Source organism: Centruroides vittatus, unplaced genomic scaffold (genome assembly GCF_030686945.1).
Source record: "Centruroides vittatus isolate TY-2023 unplaced genomic scaffold, ASM3068694v2 contig_2768, whole genome shotgun sequence".
Lineage (NCBI taxonomy): Eukaryota > Metazoa > Arthropoda > Arachnida > Scorpiones > Buthidae > Centruroides > Centruroides vittatus.
Window position 1 is genome coordinate 41728 of NW_027121756.1, and position 7701 is coordinate 49428.

General features: G+C 33.7%; 1 long non-coding RNA gene across 1 annotated transcript; it reads right to left on the reverse strand.

The window, feature by feature from the left end:
• Positions 1 to 1526: 1526 nt before the first annotated feature.
• Positions 1527 to 2091, reverse strand: LOC136972050 (uncharacterized). Its single transcript, XR_010880275.1, has 2 exons — positions 1946 to 2091; positions 1527 to 1877 (listed from the first exon to the last, which is right to left on the reverse strand). It is a non-coding gene; the product is annotated as an uncharacterized lncRNA (long non-coding RNA).
• Between the last annotated feature and the right edge of the window lie 5610 nt (positions 2092 to 7701).

Genomic DNA, 7701 nt, shown 5'->3' on the forward strand with positions numbered 1-7701 from the left:
GAGAGTAATGAATTCACCTACTCCATCGTTTCATTCATATGTGAGGCCTGAACCTCCTTAGTTTTTATTGTATTCTCTTTATCGTGGTAGAACGTTGGTGTAATCTATTTTGTTTGTTTCGAAGGCGCGAAAACAGAGAACCTGTGTTCTTGAGACAAATATAATTTGGTAAATCAAATGTTAGGAAAGAAGAAATCGTAAGTAAGAAATCTCGACGCGAAAGAATAACTGAGGAGACACTTTATTGCGACAAATTGCATAGTGAAACCTGCTAGTCACAGTTGTAGGCTTTCCAAACGGAAAGCGAAAACACATTTTTCCCCGACTACGGGTTATCACTCGATGAGAAATCGCAATTAAACACTTCAAAGAGTGATAGATAATATGGAAGTGGATGAAGTTGCCCATCTTTTCTGATCCAAACTCAACTCCTGGAAACAGAACAGAGACCAATAGACTGAACCAATCAAATATCTGTTTCGGATCAGAAATAGTTTAAAAAGACTTTTTCCAATTGCAAATCCTTGTTGTCGCCTACATCATCATCAGAATAACACGAAGAACGTTTTGAGAAGTTCTTAAACCACCCTTCGGAAGCGTCGTCGTGGAATCTGTTCCGAACAGATAATTGTAAGCGATTCTAATTAAACGCGATTTTCTTTGTACACGATGTAAGTCTCCGTGTCTGCCACCGTCATTCCCGTAGGGTTCCATCCTCTCGCCTCATTTTGAAAGAAACATGACAGCAACGAGTGACCCTACTTTCCAACTTCAAAGTAGGTGAAATACCGTTGTATATATTTGTTGTCGTTTGTCTCCTTTTATCCATTCGGAAAAAAGAAATTGGAGTCTTGCTTGTTGGCCTTTTGTCTTTGTTAATCAGTTCTGTCCATATTAGTTGTTCTCCTCGTCCGTAATTTTTGTAATAGTTATAAGTTAGTGTTTTAGATCAGTACTATGTTTTGTTATTCTGTGCTATATTTACTCTTTCTTTTTCTTACTTAGCTTATTCATTTTCGGTTAAGGCTTGCTAGCTTAGGTTTGTATTTAATGTTAGTAATTAGCCACTATTAACAGCCACTTGGAATAACTCTACTTCGACTGGCTTTTATGTGACTGCACTACATATTGATGTATGCCACAACTCAGGTTTTTTCAGACTCTGCGGAAGTATGCGGTCTTCCAGCCTAAAAATTTCACGCCAACATTAAACGTAGAGGGATCAGTAACGCCATTCAGAGGCATTATATAAATCCACTTCGGTCAGAGAAGGAAAACGTAATTGATACACATATCATTGGACTTCATATATTTGTTCTTGCAGTGGAAAGAGATTCTACTCGGCTACCGGTCTTTATTATACAATAACCGAAAATAAAAAAAGTAATTTTATAATGGATTTTTGAAATAACGAAATTAGATAACTGGTTTGATATTAAAATGTGTTATAAATAACGCAGCAGACTCGTGACACTATAAATCTCTTTGTGTTAAGAACCCTTCAATAAATCGATAATGCTTTAAACTGAAGAAAAGAAAAGTGTTTGTTGCATGAATTTAAATATATCAATTATAATATTAAAAATACTTAAATGTTATTACAGTATATCAATTACAACATGAAATTTAACCAAGATTTTGTCGCAGAACCATGTTTATTCAGTATTCATCGATTGAAAATGTCGTGTATCCGATTGAAACAATTATATTTTGTCATAAACGAGTTTTAAGAATGTTAATATATTTAGGAGGACAAAGACAAGGCGGATTTACTTTCTTACAAACTGGTATATTAGTCAGCAAGCAATACGGTCTGCAAATTCCACGTACTTCTTCGTCCGTACACTTTCTATATCCATTGATAACGATGGGAAGAACTAAAAAATAAATCAATTCAGTCGATAAGATATTCGTTAAAGTACTTACAGTAATAAATGACACTCACTTGCGATACAAATTAAATGGATCAACAGCAAAACCTTTGTCTTCTGCATATTATAACTCCACTGAAACGACTCGCAAGAAGATTAATTAATGACTGACGATGACTAGTAAAATTTTTTATCTGTTCTTTTATACTTTTTTCCGAGTTAAAAAATTCGGATTATTTAAAAACCGAAATACTAGACTATATTATTTGCATCACAAAACATATAATTACAATCTTGCAAAACATTTTAAAGATTAATTACTAAAGTTGTCAAATTTCAGGATATTAATTGATACGATCGAAACAATTTGATTCGAAATAATGCAATTATGCTATAAATTTGTTTTTCTTGGCTCTTTTCTTCGTAGATACTACTGTTTTCTTTTACTTGTTTCCTTTGTTTTTGATGAAGACGTGTAAACAATTCAAACCGTATTGTTTGCTGTACAAGTCATTTGTGTACTGTAGTATAAAAGTAAAATTTTAATATCGCATATACTAAGTCAATAATAAAAATTAACGTCCTCCAATTGTTCGTTCGGTAGACCACGACTTTATTTGATCAGAATATCATAGAATTGTGGGATCGAATTCGTATCGCGATTGATCAAAACATCGATAATGACAATCGGCAGAAGTAATCCCGATAAGTTTTATTACTCGGAGACATGGCGTGTGATTGAGATGGAGTCGACCAAACCATTTTAACTAAATTATCTCTTTTAATACTAATCAATTAATTGTCAAACATAAATTTTATGTAAATCTTAATCTATAATTTTTTTCAGTTACATTCTGACAGAAATAAAATGCAGGCAATTCCCGATATCCGCAGGTAATGTTCAAGTACGTAAAATGATTTAGGGAATGTCAAGTATTACGTACGAATAAATGAAGTATACGAAAGTTAGAAATATTTTTGATGTTTTATCGAAATAACTTCATCGTCTACCTGACGCAACCAAAATTTTGCTAATTTAATTTCATCACTGTTGCCAAATTGAACAGAAGACATCAGTAGTTAATTTTTCACGTGACCACCCATTTGTCTGTAAATCACTTCTTGCGTGGTTTTCTGAAATAGAATAATAAAAGATTCAACAACCAGTTGCGTAACTTTCCTGGTTTTTATGAGTTTTAATTGAAACTAACGTTTATATTATTAAACAAAATAAATAAAACTGTGTGTGGTGCCATCTGTTACTAGATTTTGTTATTCAAAGTTTTTATACTTTTAATTACTACTTATAAAATGGAAAAAAGCTTGATTTTGAGGCCAGGAAAGAGTATTATAAAAACTGTAAATGTTAATAACGAATAAAATGTTCAAAAAGACCCACCTTCTCGAGATATGTCACATGACACCCATTTATCTCCTCACTCTCTCGACCTTTAATCACCAAAATTAATACATCAATGCCACACATATACAAGTCACCGTGCCAAATTTCATTTTCTAAATCTTTTCCTTATAATAATTTTTCGAATTTCTACAAAAAATTACCTTTTGAAGTTTTTAAACTTTTAAATAAATGTAAAAAATAGTTATATTTCGGACCGAAATATAACTATTACATTAAATAGTAATTAGACATCGAGAATTTCATAATTTAATTTACGTAATTACCATATATTATATTTAAATAAAATATTTTTAAAATATTATATAAATATATTAACGATTTTGTTTTCCGTTTACCTATGACTTATGCGCAATTTGGCATGCCAATCGGAAATTTTGGACCATTCTTTTGGCATGGCCCAACTACACTATGAATTAAGAAATATTAAGGTGAGATCAGCCGGGGGTAGAGAGTGGGGAAAATACTTTCTACCGCTTAATCGGCTAACTTGTTGTAAAACAAGTCCTCGGTCGTCTAAGGTATGGTTTCCTAAGAAAAAATAACGAGTGTTTTGAAGGGACTTATATTAAGTGATGAAAATGGCAGAGACGTAAGATTGCAAGATCTTGTCTCCTAACGTCAGGATTCCTAACACCAGTTAATCAATTTCCCGCGGATTAACACACGTTTATTTCTATAAATAGATTCTATGACGTTCGAGTGAACGTCGAACGAGAGCACTAACGAAAGGATGAGTCATGCTTACCCGAATAAATTTATTAAATCGAATTAAACAACAGATACATAAGTTATACAAATTGAACGATTACTATAATAGAATATATATGTAAAAAACACAATTCCAATCAGATATACTATGCCTAAATCAATGGCTATTCTATCTATCTTAGTTATGCATAACTCGCGTATGGAGGTCAATTCTATCTTACAACTATATCTAAGTCGCGAGTGGAGAGAGAGTTACAAATATCTAACAAGACATACAACCAGAAGTATTTTGTAGTCTTCGGGTATCGATGTCTTCTAAATATAGAGTTCTAAATATCCGTAATTCGTTGTGGACTTGATTATTCACCTTGATATGGGAGATGACTTGTAGGATACAATTCCTTGAATAGCTTCCAGATTCTATTGGATTCTTCTAACAATGGAGTGGCTTTCTAACATATTCTCTTCTTCTGAGAGGTGAACTCGTCGCAAACTATAGGCAAAACTCCTAACTAAAATCTATGGAGAACTCCGTGTGTATTTCCTCTTCGATGAAAGCAAATTTTGCGCCGATTTTGGCGCAAATTGCGTTAATATTTTTTGTCAATGTCCAATCAAACAGATGGATTTCTCCCACGTGAAAGGATGCACGGGGGCAATCTTGAGGGATAAAATTGTCAGTTGAGTCTGTGATGAGAGGGGTGATAAGACTCCACAAAAGGAAGTTGATTTCCGTCGAACGGGAATTTCTTCCCCCTTCCCCCTTGAGTCGAAGAAGTCTTCACAAGTCTTCAGGTTGACATTACCTTCCATTTGGCATCAACACCTTTTACACATAATGCTTTAAATTTCTATATATTTCTCTTTACAAATTATAGAGAATTTACACATGGGAAGCGAAAGTTTGTTACATCTCCCCTTCAAAGGAAGTTCCGTGTTGCACTTCCGTTGAAAAAAACACAAAGTTTGTTGAAGTGTCATCGATAAAATATAAAATATTATCTCAATTTTAAACATAAATTTTACAAATAACTCCATAAAATTCCGACCCTAAACTGCGGTATATAGTAGCTTAGAATATTGAACTATGTCAAGAATTAAATATTCCAATTAAATTGAATTCAATATTCCACAAGAAAATCCAAGCACAGCAAAAACTACAAGCTGGCCATCTTTATAGCGGGCCCCCATGAGTAGGGTCCTGTCAGTCACTACTATTTGGGGGAATTAACTTCATTTTCCGTCGTCCGAATTTTAATTGAATTTCTCGTAAACTCGTGATTATTCAAAGACATTTCGTTTTATTTAATACATTTACATTTTCTTTTGCCTTCTTACTGGCGATGTCGTTTGTAGTCACGTTTAAATGACAAGAAATTTTCTTAAATTATTAAATAAAGATTAATGGTAGAAGCAGAAAACTTTGCTTCGTAAAAATACATTTGTATCAATTGTCCAGTACAATAATCACATCAAATTGTTTCGTTGCTTGGAAGCGTAAATGGAGAAAACTTATAGATTTAAATACAATTAATGTCATATTTGTTACTACTTTGAAACATTTTATATTGGAATTATAAGTCACTTAATGTAATATGGAAGAATACGTCATTAAAGCAGCAAACAATATCCACTTAGATGCATCAGTGGCACACCATCCTCCATCTCTGCCGAATTGTCTGCACGCCGTATTTCGCTTACAAATAAGTAAAGTAGGCCGTGCCACGTGACATAAATCCCATTTATACGCTTTTAACATTTGTATTTACCTGACCTTCGTTACTAAAATATCAGGAAACTTCATAATTACCGGATTTAGCTTCGCCATTTCATTGAAAACATTCGTCACGAATATGTCTCTATTAGAAGCTCTTCATTCCTGCTTTAGAGTATTGAGAATTATGGGAATTTACATCAACCGACCAAGTAACGCCTTCTGATTATGGGGAGAAATAGTGTTATTCTACGGATATTTGTATTTACGACAATAATTTTACTGTCTATTCCCATCGAAGCGACGAAATACTTTACCAAATATCATTTAAATTCGGAATTCTGTGGCGTGCCGAAATTGTGGCATTTCACAAACAGTAAAGTGCTTTGTGTGGTGTTTGTCATCCCGTTTCTATTTTTACTTACGTGCATGAAATATGACCCGATTCTTATTAATAGCATGTAAAGAATCGACAATAAGAGCAAATGCGCGAAGAATATGATGACAGATTTCCTCAGTTACGTCGATCCAACGTTTTATTATTTCAGGTATGCTAATTTGGTGATGAGTTTGTGTTTCGTCATTGCTTACGCCGTCTCTAGAGTTTATTTGGGTTACTTTCGGTCATTTGTGCAAGAAATTTTTTATGTATTTCACATCACTGTCGGGTGGAGCATCTGCAGTTTCGTCATAGCGTATGGCAGCGGATTATTAACGATACTTACGTATCTCGGCAATCACCTAACAGAGAAATTTATGTACGAAATGAATGGAAAAATAGAAAATAACCAAAGAATGAATAGTAAAATAATTCTAACAGAGCTCAGCATAACATATAATTTCATAAGAACAATCGATAAAATCAGTCAAAGTTTGCATGTTGCTACGGTGATGTTCATCATTCCCATATTGAGCCTAGTATTCATATACTTAATGGTTTCTGAAATCTTCACTTATTATTTAATTTTCTTTGTCTTCACGTACCTATTTTTTACACTGGTGTTGTTACAATATTTTCTGTATATGGCAAGAATTCTTTTCTCCGTAAGCTTTTGTATTTTATATTTAGATTGCAATTGCTAGGAAAAGGCGAAATTTCTTTTCATAACTAACAATGCTTACTATATGGCACGCGGACTCAAAAAGGACAAATCTCTGGGCAAGGACAAATGGAACACTAAAATGGGGCACGAAAAATGATCAGTAGTATTGGTCTATATATATATATTTATTGTCGGAACGTAGTGACGACTAATACTTGACTTCGTGCATTCCTTGTCAACAAAATAACTCTGGAACGAGTTGTCCGATCTTGATGAAATTTTCTTGGACGATTCATCATCACTCAAGGATGAACTGATTAAAATTTCAACTTTCAAAAACGTCCGTTTTTGTAGAACTGGAGATAGGGGTTTTTATTCAGTATGGATCGTTTTCGATAGTTGAAATTTTAATCAGTTCATTCTTGAGTGATGATGAATCGTCCAAGAAAATTTCATCAAGATCGGACAACTCATTCTAGAGTTATAATGTTGACAAGGAATGCATGAAGTCAAGTGTTAGTCGCTTCCTGCACGCACGTGTAGAAGCGTCATCTAGTGGTCGGAAAATATGACAAGCATTAAAACGGTAATTTTGAAAGGTAAATGTTATCGCTAACTGGATACAACAAATATAAAGAATCTTTATAGAATAATAAGTTAAAAAAAGTTTTCTTTTTTAACTTATTATTCTATAACATGGAGCAGCAGTGATCAATATTGATGGCTTTACGATCCATTCTCTCCTTCGTCTTCCTATCGTTAGTACGAAATTTCGATCTCTAAATGAAGAAGCTGCACAGAAATTCCAGATTGAGATGAAGTCGCTCAAATTCATCATCATCGATGAAATGTCAATGATTGGTGCAAGAATGCTTCACATGATCGAGAGAAGATTGAGGGAGATAAACCCCGAGAAAGATGAGCCGTTTGGTGGATTCTTTA